The sequence below is a fragment of the Triturus cristatus genome, chromosome 1_1 (assembly GCF_964204655.1).
Source record: "Triturus cristatus chromosome 1_1, aTriCri1.1, whole genome shotgun sequence".
NCBI classification, from domain to species: domain Eukaryota; kingdom Metazoa; phylum Chordata; class Amphibia; order Caudata; family Salamandridae; genus Triturus; species Triturus cristatus.
The window spans coordinates 39,358,616-39,377,379 of record NC_140579.1 but is presented as its reverse complement, the minus strand read 5'-3'; the positions used below and the strand labels follow the sequence as shown (position 1 = coordinate 39,377,379).

General features: G+C 43.3%; 1 long non-coding RNA gene across 1 annotated transcript in view; it reads left to right on the top strand.

Moving 5' to 3' along the window:
- The window catches only part of LOC146869291 (uncharacterized), a 56,201-nt gene extending 37,640 nt beyond the window's left edge, over nucleotides 1-18,561 (top strand). The window contains exons 4-5 of the long non-coding RNA XR_014981391.1: nucleotides 5,637-5,707; nucleotides 18,405-18,561. This is a non-coding gene — a long non-coding RNA (uncharacterized LOC146869291). The remainder of the gene's footprint in view (nucleotides 1-5,636; nucleotides 5,708-18,404) is intronic.
- Nucleotides 18,562-18,764: the final 203 nt, after the last annotated feature.

The following is an 18,764-nucleotide window of genomic DNA, read 5'->3' as shown; positions in this document are numbered from 1 at the left end:
TGTGTGTGTGTGTGGTTGTGTATGTGTGTGATTATATGTGTGGTTGTGTGTGTGTGGTTGTATGTGTGTGTGCTTGTGTGTGTGGTTGTGTGTGTGAGTGGTTGTGTGTGTGGTTGTGGTTGTGTGTGGTTGTGTGTGTGTGGTTGTGGTTGTGTGGTTGTGGTTGTGTGGTTGTGGTTGTGTGGTTGTGTGTGTGGTTGTGGTTGTGTGTGTGTGTGGTTGTGTGTGTGGTTGTGTGTGGTTGTGTGTGTGGTTATGGTTGTGTGGCTGTGGTTGTGTGTGGTTTTGTGTGTGGTATTGTGTTTGGTTGTGGTTGTGTGTGTGGATGTGTGGTTGTGTGTGGTTGTGTGTGTGGTTGTGTGTGTGTGTAGTTGTGTGTGTGTGTGGTTGTGTGTGGGGTTGTGTGTGTGGTTGTGTGTGTGGTTGTCTGTGTGTGGTTGTGTGTGTGGTTGTGTGTCTGTGTGGGCGTGTGTGTGGTTGTGTGTGTGGTTGTGGTTGTGGGTGTGGTTGTGTGTGTGGTTGTGTGTGTGTGTGGTTGGGTGTGTGGTTGTTTGGGTGGTTGTGTGTGTGTGTGGTTGTGTGTGTGGTTGTATGTGGTTGTGTGTGTGGTTGTGGTTGTGTGTGTGGTTGTGTGTGGTTGTGGTTGTGTGTGTGTGATTGTGTGTGTGGTTGTGTGTGTGGTTGTGTGTGTGGCTGTGGTTGTGGCTGTGTGGTTGTGGTTGTGGTTGTGTGTGTGGTTGTGGTTGTGGTTGTGTTTGTGGTTGTGGTTGTGTGTGTGGCTGTGTGTGTGGTTGTGTGTGGGGTTGTGGTTGTGTGGTTGTGTGTGTGGTTTTGTGTGTGGTATTGTGTGTGGTTGTGGTTGTGTGTGTGTGTGGTTGTGTGTGTGGTTGTGTGTGTGGGGTTGTGTGTGGTTGTGTGTGTGGTTGTTGTGTGTGTGTGTGTGGTTGTGTGTCTGTGTGGTTGCGTGTGTGGTTGTGTGTGTGGTTGTGTGTGTGGTTGTGTGTGTGTGGTTGTATATGGTTGAGTGTGTGTGTGTGGTTGTGTGTGTGTGTGGTTGTGGGTGTGGTTTTGTGGATATGCGTGTGGTTGTGTGTGTGGTTGTGGTTGTGTGTGTATGTGGTTGTGGTTGTCTGTGTGTGGTTGTGTGTGTGGTTGTGTGGTTGCTGTGTGTGGGTGTGGTTGTGTGTGTGTGGTTGTGTGTATGTGTGTGTGTGTGTGTGTGTGTGGTTGTGTGTGTGGTTGTGCGTGTGGTTGTAGCTGAGATCTAAAGCGCTACATAGGTTTAATCGACTAACCAGTCGCCAACATGCTGTGCTTTTAAAGAGAATGTGCCAAAAGTTTCCAGCTTCCTCATCATGTCCTCATGAAAGCGCCAACGAAGGTACTCCCTGAATGATGCAACGGACATGAAGCAGCCGCTGCGATCAGAAATAAACACTGTGAACATTGTCCAGTTTCACAGTAACATTTCCTTAATGTTCTTTAAGTCACAAAACAGTAATACTAAAAGCATCTCAAAATAAAGGAACACAAACATAAATTAAAGAATACACTACATAATACACTTATAACCAGAAATACCTCTATTGCATCTGCCAGGAATTTATAAAGGTGTTCCTGTCAGTCGTAAATGCATTTAATGCTGCAGATTTCTCCACTACAAATGCAGAGCAATCCCCACTCAAAGAGTGGGGATTGGCCATTCCAAGGCCTGGTGTGCCCTCAGAGTTTGGAATACCCACGGATATGTACGTTTGAGGGAATTCCCAAACCCTTCTCTGACCCCTTTCCACCCTGGAAATCGTCAGACATTTTAATACAGCAAAGTCCTGAAGTAACTCCCCATCCAGGATGGGAGCCTCTAGCTTTAGTGGGGGTGTAGGGGAAGAGTTGTCTCCATGGTGAAAATGTTTTCCTGTAGAAATAAAACTGCATTTGCACAGAAGGCTCCACTTCCCTTGTGCATATTTCTATGCACTGCATAACTGCTCAGTTGTCATAGGAGGCCATGTGAATATTTATATAACATTCCCAGTATACAAGGCATCCTGGCATGCCTTTCTAGGTATACTATTCGGAATGTTGGTGAATGGTATTACCCGTCCAGATTTAAATCGCCACCCATAGTTTTACGTTCGTATTAATGAACAGAAAGTTTGAATCCACATGCCCAGTTACATATTATGAAATGTTTGAGATTACATTTGCAAACTTGTTTCATGCCATATCTTTGTTTGCCCGCTACTTTTCAAATATGGCTTAATTCTTATACTACTAACCCATATTGTGATTGCACAACACATACCTCCCATCACGGTGACAGGCTTAGCAGCTACTTACAGCCATGTCAAGGTTTTTGGCTGTTAGGAATGTGTTGAGTACCCAGCACAGTGCAATTACCACAGCTGCATGCATTTGTAAATGTGTAGGTGTAAATTATGCATAGACAGTTTAGACACTGGAAAAACATCTACCCCACGAGGCACAGCTACTTTAAAGTTTACATGTTGCGATTGCTGATGTATAGCACTTAGAATACGTCATGTACTTGGCGCAAGCACACAGAGCCCACAAAAGTAACTAGGGGCCAGATGTACGACCATTCAGTTTAGCGAATCGCTAAACTGAATGTACAACAGTGTCTCAGACACTGTTTGCGATTCACAATGGGGTCGCAAATGACATGCCTTATCAATATTCATGAGACAAGCGCAATTTGCAACCCCATCGGGAATGGCTAGCACTCCCAGGGATGGTGGCCTGCTGGGGTCAGCAGACCACCATGTCTGTGACTGCTTTTTCAATAAAGTTTTTTTCTTTAAATGCAGCCTGGTTTCCTTAAAGGAAAACAGGCTGCATTTAAAAAAGAAAAATTTAACTTTTCAGTTTCACTTTTTAAGGGTAGGCAGTGGTCCATGGGACCCCTGCCTGCTTTAAAAAAATATTTTTGCGCCCATTCACAAAGGGGAAGGGGTCGACCCATTCCCGTTTGCGAGTGGTTTACCACCTACTTGAAGAAGGTGGTAAACTGCAATTGTTGTGCGACCGCATTTGCATTTACATTGGTGTTAGATTCACTATTAGGAAGGGCCACCCTTGGCACGCCCCTTCCTAATACCGACTCGCAAACCATATTTTGCGAGTCGCAAATAGTTTAGCAACTGACAAAATATGGTTTGTGCATTGGGCAGACCAATTTTGCAGTGGCAAACGGTCTGAATTCCCTTTTGCGACCGAAAAAAATGTTTGTACATCTGCCCCTAGGTTTCCAAATGGCATAGTGATGGTAACTCTTTACATAGCATGTATATCCACATGTTGCAGATTGCTGGCACCACCATCATATTGGCTGTTCTTTCTATATTGTGTACACTCATGGCATCATGCCATCTGCGCCCGACACAACGCTGCACATGACATAACAGTGTTAATTCTTGGCATAATGTTGGGTTGTGCGGTTAATGATGTGCCTTCCCTAATGGTGGTAATACTTAGAATATTGCGAGTATTCTTGCTATAATGACCGAATGCTGAACCTGTCATGTTTGGAAGTACCTCATGCATAATACTGCCCATAACATCATGGATGACATTCTGGGCCTACTGTGGGCTTCCATTCCATGCACTTCCAGTTGCATTCAAGTGAAGCTGTGGATTGCAGATTGAAGCAACACTTGACACTTTGCGGAAAAGCGGTCCTTTGCCTCTTACTCTATTGTTGTCAAGGCACAACCTATTCTTTGTAAATATTTATAATTCCCATTCATCTATCCATCGATGCACTCACCAACCATTCGTTTATCCACCCATCACATAACTACACACAAAAACTCACCAATCAATGAAAATATCTTTCACTTAGTCTAGGTTTCTATAAGTATAAAACCATATGGTAAGTGTTCATATGATAGAGGTAGTGTGCAAGGATATATACAAGACATAAGATTCAAACATACTGACAGATGGTAAAGAGGCAAACACTAAGGCTGAATTGTGGGGTACTAAAAACCCCTGTTAAAGAAGAATCAAGTCCCTATTATATTTAAAATAGGAAAGCGACAACTATTATGGTTGACATATACTAGTTGACCAGTGTAAGGGAAGTAGGTGTACTGTTCTTATTCATTTTAGTAATCATAGGAATCCATAAAGAGCGGCGTGGTCATCAAAAATAGCACATCTTGTATTCATACATCTCTTCCTACCAAACATTAGGAAACAGTACAATAATATAAAAGAAGATGTGCCTCATTGTAATTGTGCCCATGGAGAAGTAGGGGGTGGCTCCCTGCCACGGTGCAGCACATGGAGAACTTGGGAGTTGGGGGGTTCCTAAGGGCCCAGTTACAAGGAGACACATTCTGCAGGTTTGCCACGCAATCAGGCCTCCTGCCCTCCTGCCAATACAGAGGCACTGGAAGACACCCACTGCCCGCAGTTAATCCTCTCACCCTACTAGCAACTCTCACACATTCAGCCCTTTATGAGCTGTTAAGGGGTGCTAGTAGGTGGCTGAGAGGGAGGGGCCGTAGCTCAGGATGTTTCTGAATAAAGCTGCTTCAGGAGCAGGGTCGTATTGATATGCTTACATCCCTAAATGTGTCACCCTCCATGCAAATTCGAAGGGGCCTCGCATATTTTCTTTCCACTCAGGATCCCCGAATCCTAGAACAGTCCCTGCTCTCAGGGCAGTGGGGCTGGGAGCAGTGTGTGGTCCTCGACAATACATATTTGCCTCCTAGGAACAACCTAAGGTTGTGCTCTGCTTCCTCTGGAGTGTACAACTGCACCCACATTCTGCTGGGCATGGCCCAAGACCATGCCCAGCAGGCACTGAGGGCAAGGGTAGACTTACTATTCAACGCGATGAATATGAAGGCAATTCATATCATATAAAATCACCCAAAATCTTCAGTTAATGGAACCTCATAACAATAATCACAAAACCAATAAAAAGGATAGGTATGGGGTTCATTACTCACCCTAATACTCTACTTATGACCTCACATATGATATCACAAATTACATTACAGATCACAACACTGGTGACCCCACATGTCACATCAACACTGACATCACCAATGACATCTCCACTTTATGGGCAGGTGTAAGGGTGGAACACTATTGCAAGCAGCTAGATGCCCTAATAGAGCTTAAACAGAAAAAATGACAAAACCTACATAAAGTCCTCCAAATACTACTATCCACTGGAACAAGACTTTGGTAATACTTCGCTCCTCCCTTCTCCTAATCCTAAACGGTTTAAAATTACGGATCAGTGGAAGATTTTCAATGATCAAAGCACGTGGCCGGCAGCAGATCTTCCCAAAGAATAGAATAAGGCACTTTTTTGGCCTTTTGTAGTAATTTAGAACTATCACTAGATGGCATCCTAATACTTGTTTGTACCTTTCTTTACTCTATGGAAGCAGAAGCGCTGTTAAGAAACCCCCTCTACAAGTACTAACTGTGGTACAATTTTACTTCTCTAATACATATCTTTTTCCAGAATCAGGGAGAATATTTTTCTTGACAGAACCAACATAAGTGCATATTTTTCTTGATAGAACCATTATTAGAGTTGAACTTTAAACATTTATCAGAGTTTATCAAACCAAGGATATCCTCTCTTTCAGAAACACCCATGGATCTAATCTCAGAAGAAGATCGTAGAAAATATGGAGCAAGACTGGTCGGCAGATACAATGTAAGTTGCATCTGCACATTCTTGCATTCCTCCAGCATTTCTGCTCCATGATGGAATCCACTTGAATCTTTCTTTAGAGATGAAGATAATTGGATGGTTTTATTAACACACCCATGAATTGAAATGACATCACTATCAGTGGCGGTTGCAGCAAAACAAAAGTGTGGGGGGAGGCGGTGGGGGGGGGGGGTTTAGGGGAAAAAATAATAATATAAAAATACCTTACCTGTCGCTGCTGATCCAGCGCGTTACCAACCTCAGGTACTCAACTACAATATACTCACCTGGGCCCATAAACACACACTCATTCATATTGGCGAGTAGATACCACTGGTGTCAATTTATTGTGCTAATACCTGTAAGATTAATTTATCAAATCATTTCTTACAAAACCTCTTGGTCCAATATATTTTTCTCTGGTCAATGGATCTTTAAGTTAACTAAATAGATGAAAATTACATAGAGTAAACTTTCTTTAAATAATCACAGACTCTGGAGAGTTTTAAATGTTTATCTAGTAAATTCATGTGAGCCAAGTACCAAAATACAGTTAGAACACCGTTTTCTTCAAAGAGAGGAAGGGAATTAAATTTAATTAGAATAATCGTTAAACTATGTTGTTACAATGACAGAACCTGAATAGGGAGGAAACAGAGAGAGCAGCACAATGACATACTACACAGAATTATAGTTACCTAGAATGGTGTGAAAGCCAACCCCTTGGCCAAGGAATTGGAAAGGGTCCCCTCTGACAGATCAGGTGACAAAGGCTCAGGACAGGATTCAGGAAAAGATAAATGACCTCTTCTAGATACGAAGCCTGCGTCGCACCCCTCTCTGACACTATCTTCTTCCTCGATTCTTCCACGATTTTCTTCTGTTATGTGTCTTCTCGATTCTTCTGCAGTGTTCTTATAATTAAAAGTGGCTGCTTTAGTCCACTGAGCACCCAGACCCAGCTTAATCATGGCATCCCTGCCTATGTGGGTGTCTCCATGATACATCCTAGCCATTTGTGAAAGTCTGGCATTACTTGCCTGCCATCTAGGTAAATCCATACATCATCTTCTGACCTCTTTTGGCACCCTACTTTCACCCATTCTTCCTTTTCTTTCATCTCTGCCTCATCTTGCAGCTGTCTTACTTCTTCCCATGTTTCCAATCCTGAGAGTAACATAAGTTGGCAGCTAATTCCACTTGTTTCAATTTTCCTATTTATCGCCGATTTATTTCTGGCACAGTATTGGGCAACCTAGTCAGCATATCTATTACCAGCTGTCACATAGTCATCTCCTGACTGATGTGCGGCACTCTTGACCACTGCCACTTCTTCTGGCTCTTTTACGAACTTTCCATTTTTAATTGGGGATCCTGAAGAAGTCAAGAAATCCCTCTGCATCCAGAGTTGGCCAAAATCATGCACAACCCTGTAACCATACTGACTATCAGTAAAAATGGTTACTTTCCAATTTTTCCCCATTTTGCAAGCTTTAATCAAAGCTATCAATTCGGCTACTTGTGCAGATTTGACTCCTGGTAAATAGGATGCTTCGACTATTCCAGCCAATGTACATACAGCGTAAGCAGCACTTAGCCCTCCCTCCTCATGACGCATACACGAACCATCTACAAACAGCTCATGTTCGGCATTCTTCAGAGGTTCTTCCTGTATGTCTGGACGGGGCTTGGTGCAAAGTTCTGTCACATCCAAACAATTGTGCTCGACTTCATACTTCACCTCTTCTCCATGAACATCTGGTAACAAGGTGGCAGGGTTCAGAACAGTACACCTGACTATTGTCACGTTTTCAGCACCTAAGATGATTCTTTCATATTTAGTCATCCGAGTAGGAGTGAGATATTGAGTTCGAGTTCTTGTTAAAAGAATCTCAACTGAATGTGGAACATTTACCTTTACCAGATGTCTCATTACAATTGATTCGCTTGGCTCCGGACTCATGCATGTTGCAGCTATTACTTTTAAACAACCAGGTAAAGCTGAGGCTACAGGGTCCAAAGTGGCAGAGAAGTATGCCACTGGTCGTCGCATCAAACCATGTCTCTGGGTTGAAACTGAAAGTGCACAACTATTTCTTTCAGAACCAAACAGTGCGAATTCTTTTGTGTAATCTGGCATACCTAAAGCTGGGGCTTCACACAAGCATTTCCGTACATTTTGTATGGTCAAGTATTTGGGTAAATTGCACCTTCCTTCACAGTTACTTTTACTGGGTCTACATTTGCCATTAACCCTACATCTTTTCATGGAAAACCCCACACATCTGGATTGACTGTCGTTTTGACCTCGTCTGTTAAATCGTCTTTTGTCATCATGGAATACATCTCGTCTACCTCTGTGCCTTGTTTAGCTAACATGATTTTCTTGACTCTGTCTTCATCTGGGGTTTGAATTGCAGCACCATCCGGTGTGCAAAAAATTGTGCAATTCATTTTGCACAGTAGATCTCTTCCTAACAAATTTACAGGACTGGAGTAGCGCACCTCAAATTTTGCATTTCCCTGAAATTGCCAATGCGTACCTCCATGGGTTCTGTAATAGGGGTTCTAATCTGTTTATTGGAAACGCCCACTACTTGGATCGCTTTTCCCGAGAGGGGTAGGTTTGGAATGTCTGCTGTTCTCACAGTAGAACGGGTAGCACCAGTGTCCAATAAGAAGGTAATATCTTTTCCTTCTACTTTACCATCAACATATGGAACTGACTGATCTACCATTAAGGATGCGCCAAGTACGCACTCCTTTTCCACTCCCCTCAGGCACCTTCATTGGTCGCTGTCATGTAAATAAGGGTCCTGTAAAAGAAATTGCGAGGTTACAGAATTTTTCTTACCACTTCCTCCTTGAAATCTGGTGTCCACACCGTACTTGGCCTGGTTCACAAAATTTGGCATAGGGGCAGGTGGCAACTGACTCTGTAGATTTACAACCTGCTGCGGTTGACTCATTATCACCTCATTCTGCATCTGTGGATTTAAATTTTGATTTGGGCCATTATTATTCTGTATATTTTTACACTTGTTTTTCCAATGCCCCAATTTTCTGCACCCATGACAAGGAAATGTTTTCTTTTCCTCCTCTCTACTCCTTCGTCTCTTTTGTTTTCCCCCATTAATTATATTTTGGCCTTGCCCCTTTCCTTGATTTCCTGTCTGGCTGTTTAGTTGGAATTCCTGCTGTTCTGCTAATTACACTTGGGCTCACATCACCTTTTCTTTTAATTTATTTCGTTTATTGTCAATCTCATCTCCGCAATACTTTGCGTATTTGAGAATATCATCTATGGGTCTCGCTTGCCAACACAACATGTGTTGAAGAATCATGTCTCCAATTTCTGGTTTCAATCCTGTCACAAATCGATACACAAAGGTGGCGATTACGATCCGTTAAAAAATTTCCCCGTGCGACTCGTATCCGGTCTTTTTACCGTACGAATCGTACAAGTGCCGTACGAACTGGCAATCACGATTCGCATGGGAAAAAGACCATACGAATCGCATTGGGAATAATTCCCCACACGTCCTCGGGTCGGAAAAAGTGTCCGACACGTCCTCGTACGATTTACCGTACAAACGTGAAAAGCGAAGTCCGACCGGGGAATCACGATCCGTCCCGGGCGTCCGAATGTACAACCGTATGGTTAAAAGACCGTCCGCACCGAACTCCTATAACAACCATGGAGACGTCCAAACAGGTGCCCGGTACGTGCCGTACCCCCCCCAGCCCCCGCATGTACGCGCCGTACCCCCCCAGCCCCCGTATGTACGCGCCGACCCCCCCAGCCCCCGTATGTACGCGCCGACCCCCCCGTGTATGTACACCCGTGTACGTTCGAGTCGAACCCCCCGTGTACGTTTGAGTCGAACCCCCCGTGTACGTTTGAGTCGAACCCCCCCGTGTACGTTCGAGTCGGACCCCCCCGTGTACGTTTGAGTCGAACCCCCCCGTGTACGTTTGAGTCGAACCCCCCCGTGTACGTTCGATACGAACCCCCCTGTGTACGTTCGAGTCGAACCCCCCGTGTACATTCGAGTCGAACCCCAGTGTACGTTCGGGTCGAACCCCCCCGTGTACGTTCGAGTCGAACCCCCCCGCGTACGTTCGAGTCGAACCCCCCTGTATGTACACCCGTGTACGTTCGAGTCGTACCCCCACCCGTGTATGTACGGTGCGTACCCCACGCGCTGGGGGTACGCACCGTACATACACGGGTGGGGGTACGACTCGAACGTACACGGGTGTACATACAGGGGGGTTCGACTCGAACGTACACGGGGGGGTTCGACTCGAACGTACACGGGTGTACATACAGGGGGGTTCGACTCGAACGTACACGGGGGGGTTCGACTCGAACGTACACGGGTGTACATACAGGGGGGTTCGACTCGAACATACACGGGGGGGTTCGACTAGAACGTACACGGGGGGGTTCGACTCGAACGTACACGGGTGTACATACACGGGGGGTCGGCGCGTACATACGGGGGCTGGGGGGGTCGGCGCGTACGTACGGGGGCTGGGGGGGGGGTCGGCGCGTACATACGGGGGCTGGGGGGGTCGGCGCGTACATACGGGGGCTGGGGGGGGTCGGCGCGTACGTACGGGGGCTGGGGGGGTCGGCGCGTACATACGGGGGCTGGGGGGGTCGGCGCGTACATACGGGGGCTGGGGGGGGTCAGCGCGTACATACGGGGGCTGGGGGGGGGTCGGCGCGTACGTACGGGGGCTGGGGGGGGGGTACGGTGCGTACCGGGCCACCTACTCTGGTCGATTCGCGCCGTACTTCGCTTTTCCGGCACTTTTTGGGTGCCGTGAAAATATTGCCGTCCGGACTGCTGTCGGTTCGAATCGTAATTCCTGGGTCGTGAAACGCTGCCTGAAAGCGTCCCGACGTCACGTCGCAGCATTCCCGGATCACATTCGTATGTATGTTTTCGTCGGTCGGTGTTTTTTACGATTCGTACGGAAATGGTGTTTCCGTGCGAATCGTAATTCCATGTTTGTAAAGTTTTACGACCGGGTACGAGTCGGACGGGGAAAACGCTCCGACCGACGGTTCGTACCCGGTTTTTACCGGATCGTGATCGGCACCAAAATGTCCCATATCTTTATCTCCAATGTTCTCAAAACCTCTATATTGTTTAAATATCTGCAGCAAGCATTCATAATAAGTATGTACGGACTCATTTCAGTCCTGGGTCGTTCTATCTATCTTTACCCAATCTGTTTCTTTTGGAGAAATTTTCCCTTTCAAGAAAGTGATCACCTGGTGATATTTCTTCATTACTTCTTCTGAAGGGGCTCCTGTTTTCGCATCTCTCGGGTACTCATCATAGGCCAATCCACAGTAATTTTAGATTCAGCAGGTACCACTATGTCAAATAAACCATCCAACTTTTTTAACAACACTTTAGAAACCTTCACAAATCTTTCAACTTGCAGATACTCCTCAACTGGCTTTTCTCTTAACTTCGGGAAATCATTTGTAAATGATAAAAGATCCTATCTGGTCCATGGAACATGTATATATCCTCCTCCAGTCACTTCTCTCATTGGACATAATCTTTCTACCTTTCCTGTATCTTTCATCAAAAATTCAGAAGTTATTCGATTGGCGTGTGCTTTCTCCCTTTTTTGCATCCATCTAGCTTTCCATTTATCCAGGTCGCCCCATTTCTGTAAAATGTTCATTCATTCTTTAACCTGTAATTTTCTCCCAGACATATTCATATTTTCCGGGTCCTTGTCACTGTATTCTGCTCTGTATGGTTTCTGTAATACCTTGGATTTCCCTATTTGAACCCCCATTTCAGAAGCCTGGTCTGTCAATTTCTCATGGAATATTTTTGCATTTCCAGTGATACTTTTGCAAATGAACAGTAACTCTTCTTCATTGTAAGTATTTAACCTATCTAGTCCCACGTTCCCAGCTATCATTTCTTCTAATTCCACTTTCAATTTGTAAATATCTAGAATTTTCAGTGGCTGTTTTGGCTTGTCTATTCCCTGTGCCCATCTTTCTATTTCTTCTGGGGATACTATTGTGGCACTCTTGACTAGTGTAGATGTTTCTATTTGTATTTACTTTGAACAACTCGATGTAACTCTTCTCGGGGTTTCATTTATCTGTCCTCTTATCGGTAAATCCATTAATGATATTACCGATTCACATTTGCTGCCTTGATCATCAGTTATTATATTCTCTTTTCTGGGTTGTATTGTAGGTGTGGACATGATTGGTGGTTTGTGAGTAATTGTCTTATCTCCATATAATCGAACCACCGGACCTATAGTCACTGGTATAGTTAGTGCTCCAGGGTGAGTACTCAATTGGGTTATTTTCTATATCTATTCCTCTGTATTCTTATTTATTGCCTCTCTTTCTTTTTCCTGAAGTACCCTTCCATTCGTTGGGTCATGTATAACTTGGGGAACTAATGGTGTTCCCAAAACTGGAGCACTAGGAGTAGTTCTACTCGGTCCCTCTAGGTAAGGTGGAAGGTTTTTCATTAAAATGTCCTCCAAGAAATCATCTTCTGATTCTCCACTACCTGTCATCGTTAAATGTTTGGTCTTCTCTGTGCACTTGCCTCCTGATAATATAGGATATAATTCCTCAGCCACTATTGCTTGCCTCCATTGTTTCATCTGATTATCTCGTGATTCACGTGGTAGCCTAGGATAAAACCCTCTAAAGCTTCTACTACTTATGGATCTATCACGCTCAAACGCTTCAGTCTCCCATTCCTCTAAAGCTTCATATTGGGTTAATCTTGGTCAGGGCTCCAATTCATACATTCTTAATCTCAGATTATGTCAAATTCTCCCATTGAACATACCATATTCTGGAAAAGCTAGCACTCCATCACTTTTTGTATATTCTATCCAATTTTCCAACCATACACAAGTATGATAGCCTCTTTCCATCATCATGTATGATGCAGGCGTTTTCGGGGGAGGGATAAGGATTCCAACTCTAGTCTTAACAGGTTTAACCTTTTAAAATAATTTTTAATTTTCTGCATAAATGTCATCTTTCTTTTTTCTCTGTACATTTTAGGTGTTGATCTTTTTATATATTGTTCTCTGGCAAATCCTAAATACCTTCTGTCTGGGTGATTCCCTATTAATGTTGGATTGTGTCCCCACATGCAAAGCCCACTGTCAATTATTATTGTAGCTTCTATTTTACTAGCCAATCAAATGTTCATTATTACTGTAATGCTTAACCAATATCAGCGCGGCTTATATTCTTTCGACCAATCAATTCGTTTCCACACTACACGCTTAGCCAATACTAGCACGGCTTTTCTGTGACATCAGTATCACTACTTACTACTGACCCCTCCTTTACAATTTCACGTCAGTCACACGCCCACTGTTCCAACCAATCCCAGCACGGCCCTCTGTGACGTCAGTGCAGCACCTGCAACTGACCCCTCCTTTACAAGGTAACACAAAAACTTATTTTCTTTGGATTTTCATACAAAATTCATTAATTGACAACATAGAAACATTTGCTACTCTGTTTGCTCTGCTAAAATCAGAAAGTCCATTTTCTTTTACTGCAAGTAAATCTTTCCGCTTACCCTTCATACACTCCGAGGAAAACTCTTCCGCTTACTCCACACTGAAGCACCGACGAACCTGCTACTCCTTCGGTATTACCCTTTCTAGGTGATGTAATTTCACCAGCGAACTCTTTGCTATCAATCACGCTCACTTTTATACGAAATAATCCCTAAAGTAGCACTGTCAACCTTGCATACCCTTACAGTGCAATCTTTAGCAAAAGTGTGGTTTCCATTCACCACCCGCTATTCAATATTCTCGGGAATTTCCATACAACATAAAACAAATACAAAACGGGTTTGTTAATATATAATCAATAATTCCAATAAAACAAAAAATTTCACCTAACTAGTTAATAAAATTAACCATAGCTCTACTACCAGCAAAACTGGTCCAGCGGGTTACCAACCTCAGGTACTCAACTACCATATACTCACCTGGGCCCATAAACACACACTCATTTATATAGGCTAGTAGATACCGCTGGGGTCAATTTATTGTGCTAATACCTGTAAGGTGAATTTATCTAATTATTTCTTACCAAACCTCTTGGTCCAATATATTTTCCTTTGGTCAATGGACCTTTTAGTTAACTAAATAGATGACATTTACATAGAGTAAACCTTCTTTAAATAATCACAGACTCTGGAGAGTTTTAAATGTTTATCTAGTAAATTCATCTGAGCCAAGTACCAAAATACAGTTAGAACACCGTTTTCTTCAAAGAGAGGAAGGGAATGAAATTTAATTAGAATAATCGTTAAACAATGTTATTACGATGACAGAACCTGAATAGGGAGGAAACAGAGAGAGCAGCACAATGACATACTACACAGAATTATAGTTACCTAGAATGGTGTGAAAGCCAACCCCTTGGCCAAGGAATTGGAAAGGGCCCCCTGGGACAGATCAAGTGACAAAGGCTCAGGACAGGATTCAGGACAGGATAGATGACCTCTTCTAGATATGACGCCTGCGTCGCACCCCTCTCTGACACTATCTTCCTCCTCGATTCTTCTGCAATCTTCTATTATGTGCCTCCTCGATTCTTCCGCGATGATCTTATAATTAATTGGCTCAAAAGTTCTAAGTCTGGAAATGGCTCTTCTTCAGTATTCTCTTAATTCTCAGACAGCATCTCGGTCTCTCAGCATTCTCCATCTCGCTGTGTTAACTAGACTAACTAAACTACCTCAATTATACCTTTCGACTGGCATGTACCACCCCTAAATGTTTCAAATTTATGAAACTTCTAACACTGATTGGACAGGGAAAGGGGAGATGATCATCACACCATGCTAAGTTTAATATTTTTCTTTAAGTTCATTGTTCTATGTTCCTGCCCCTTAATTTACTTTCCCATGCTTTATTTCCCCACCCGAGTTCACATTTTTATTAATCAAAATTATACAATTTAATAACTCCTCCATTCACGTGTCAGGAAGAAGGTTCTGTTCCCAGGACAAACAGGGCTCATGGCCTTGGATGAGTTTCAATTCTTTCGTCATGGTTCCTGGCAGGTTGCAAATACGCATGTGCAGACGACAAGGGGGCATGGACATCTGTCATCCTTTGAGGCCCAAAATTCGAACTAATAAAAAGTCAGAAAGAAACATATTAAATTCAAAATAAAATGATTTTACTGTATACCACCTATCTCTACTCTAACCCCCTTTACTTATATAAATCTTTCGCATTAGCATTTTATTAAATTTGCAAGGTTTAGTTTCAGCATAAGCATGCGCATTAACATGTGAGTTCCAAGCGGCCATTTTGGAAGCGATTGTGCGGCTGCAAAGATTTCCCTCCAAACCATAGGTACGTCACTACTACGTAGATGTAGTTGACACATCCGCAGTAAATCCCGCGTTAGCAGCCATTTTAATCACTTTCGGGTAACTTGTTAGTACGACACATAGGCAAGCTTCCTTTAAGCTTAAGTGTACAAATTTTATGATGCATTATTAGTATTTATGAACACAATTATTACGGTATTACAAGTTATTTGAGAAGATTGCTTCCGAGGAAGTCTCTTTTATACGAGTCACTTCCGCCGATGGCCGCCTCAGTGCTTCTGTCCCGGCAGTCACTGGGAAAGCACAGGCTCCCCACCCAATCCAGACGCTGCTGTCATGTTATACTTAGCATGAGAGCAGCGCCAGGATTGGTCTGAGTGGTCTGGTCCGCTGCTCAGACAGTACTTGGTAGCCTGCGGCTTTTCTACAACCTTGTTGTGCAACACAGCTGGGTTGGAGAAATAGAAGTGTGCATGTCTGTTTGGCCGGCCTAAGGCAGAGCCTGCCAAACTGACATGCACACTTATGAGTGCCCACCATTCCTCCCTGTCATTGCCCAGCCCCGCTCTGCCCTACATACGTCTAGTCACAGAAAAATAAAATATTATTGTTTTATTAACATTTAATTTTTCTGTGACTGACTCTGACCTGTGGGGCAAAGCTCCTCCGCCATTACGGAGGAGCTGCCCCTGATCAACATATCCTTAAGGGCCACACCTACCCACCTTCAATATAGGAAAGAGCTGAAGAAATGCTTATTTTAAGAACAAAACATTGTGACACAGTAAAAAGGCCACTCCCTTCTCAGAAGCCACACCTACATTTACTCTGATTGCAATGCTGCCTTCAACCCCATAGACCAATTTGCTGTCTTTCTGCTATGTTCCTATTATATAAGGGATAAAGTACCACCTGCCTTACATAATGTGGAATTCAATAACCATATAGAGGAACAAGTCCGAAGGCCGAGTTTCTTTATAAGGTTATGGAACTCCGAGGTGACTCCCTATCATGTACACCAGGGGGTACTTTATCTCATATAATACATTGTCACACAATCACCTTTTCCACAAACCACTAAAAACCTTGGTGTGTAGCTCTTTCATATGAAAGAGAAAGCATGTTTGCAAACATGAAGAATAAAAATAATATCTCTAGTGCAAAATTAAACACATGAAAGACGTGTTAGATATTTGTTGCAAACAGATATTAGAAACAGTTTAATACAAGTCAGTTTAAAAAAAAAAAAGAACTACAGTAGCGCGGAATGTGTATAAACATGCAGAAAAATTCTTGCCTGCTCTAACTAAGCTGTGCAAAAAAACATGATCTCTCTGGTTTTCATGGCAAGCTAGAATAATAGCGCATAAGAAAGAAAAGCGATGTTTTTTTTTATTGCTTTAAACAGCTGTTTCAATTATGCTCTGAGACCTGACGTGCCTTTCGCCTCGGTTGCTGTCTCTGGCAACAGGCATTGTGACGTCAGAACTTGACTGTAACAACTTATAATAGTCGAGCTCTGATGTCTTTGCTTTATAACTGCCTACTGGGTCCGTCACAAGTAGCGGATTATAAAGAAATTAGAGAGTAGTTTTTATACAGTGATCACAAAATCTAATGTATTATATAAATATAACACATAGGGGCTGATTCCGATATCGGTCGGATGGGCTCCCACCGATGGTCGGAGCCCTTCCGACCAATTCGGATCGTGACGGCCGGATTCCTTTCCGACCGAGCCATTCTGATGGGCTCGGTCGGAATGGAATCCGACACGGATTTCCGGATTGCGGACAACAGGCTTGGAGATCCTGTCCGCCGTCCGGAAATCCCTCAGTACTCCCCCTGCTGCCTCTTTGTGACCGAGGGAGTACGATGGTAGTTTTCCACTGCCTTTTCGTGCCGTTTTTTCCGGCATGAAAAGCCAGTCGGAAACTGTCTTTGGGTTCCCCAGTAGGGCCCCCATGGGTGCGAGGCTGCCGTATGGAGGCCTGTGGGCTCCTATGGTGCCCCTCTGTGGATCCCTGCACCCGGTGGCAGGCACCTTGGGGTGCCGCCCACAGGGTGCAGGGATGAACTGCACCCCTGCTTTCCACGATGCAGGCATGCATTCGGCTGAGAATGCATGCTTGCATTGTGTTGTATACAAGTGCGACCGAACCCTGTTCGGTCGCATTATACTAGCAGGTCTGTAACCGACGACAGCAGGTCGGTCTGTTACGACTCCTGACAGATGTCGGATGGACCTGAGTCCGTTCGACATCGGAATCGGCACCTCAGTGACCTGGAATCCCAGTACAAAACATGTCTCTAATTTTCTTATTACAGACATCTCTATTCAACTATGGTAAGAAAATAATAATGTAGCAGCTCAAAAGTAGTAGCTTATTAACAGCTGATGTAATAATGCCTGTCGCCAGAGGCAGCATCCAAGCTGGAAAACAGGTAACAGAGCCTTAACACAGCTGCAGTTACTGAGTTTAAATATCTTTCTTTCTTATGATGTGTTTTTCTAAAACAAACAGCCATCAGCAAACAGGAAACATTTTCGTCAACATGTTTATTTTTTGTGTGCTGTAGATCATCATAGGAAAATCTTTATTCATGTTACTACTCATTATATTCATTATGAGCTACAACTTTAAAATAAAATCTTGTTTACATTAAATTGATTGTAATATGTTTTTACTAGTTACAATAAACTGATTGGAATATGCTTTTGCGACACATTACTAGCTGCTTTTTGCTGCGTAGGTTCCGCTTTTATACTACATGTCAGCAGCCATACTATTTCTTTCATTTGAAGGAGCAGGACACCAAGGATCTATGTGTTTTTTGGGATGGTGAGAGATAGTGTGACTATGCATTATAAAGAATAAAATGCCCACTGCTGTATGACTATGCATTATAACGAATAAAATGCCCACTGCGGTACCTTAAAAGGTACTGTAAGTTGGTTTGGAGTTCCATGACTTTATAAAGAAATTCAGCCTTAGGCCTTATTTCTCTATATTGTCATGGCACTTCCCTGCAGGCAGGGGTACCTTATCCCATATATCATATGCATACATTTATTCAAATTGGAACCAAGCATATATATATGTTTTTGGCTCAGACTAAACATTTCTTACTTTCATCATTTTTTAATTTACTAAATATGTTCTGTGTGAGGTTTTTGCATACATAGATGGTTAAAGTGCAAAGTGTTCCTACGCCCATTTTGTAAAATACAAATATAAGAAGCCAGATACTGACAACAACGAAGATGGCTGTATGAAAATACCCTCTAATTGATGTTTTTGCCTTTGCAGTCTGTGCAGTATGGTCAGCAGTGGTAGACACCAGAGAAACATCCAAGCTGCTAACAATCCTATCAACGTGTACCCGTCCATGTGGCTCTTGCATCTTCACTCAATACATTTAGAGAAGTTAAAATGCCTCAAAAATATTAAAGTGAACATATGACAATCGCGCCATTGTGTTGTTTTAATTGCATACAGCGTAGCAGCACTCCTAATGAATTAAATGTTTATTACATTTACACTTTTAAATGATCATCTTTTTCAGACTAATGTGGTGTGCAACCAGACACAAGACAGCTTGGCCCATTTTTAGTGCAATATTATCCCAATAAAGGGGATCGTTCTGCTGAATTAAAAGTGTTTATTTCT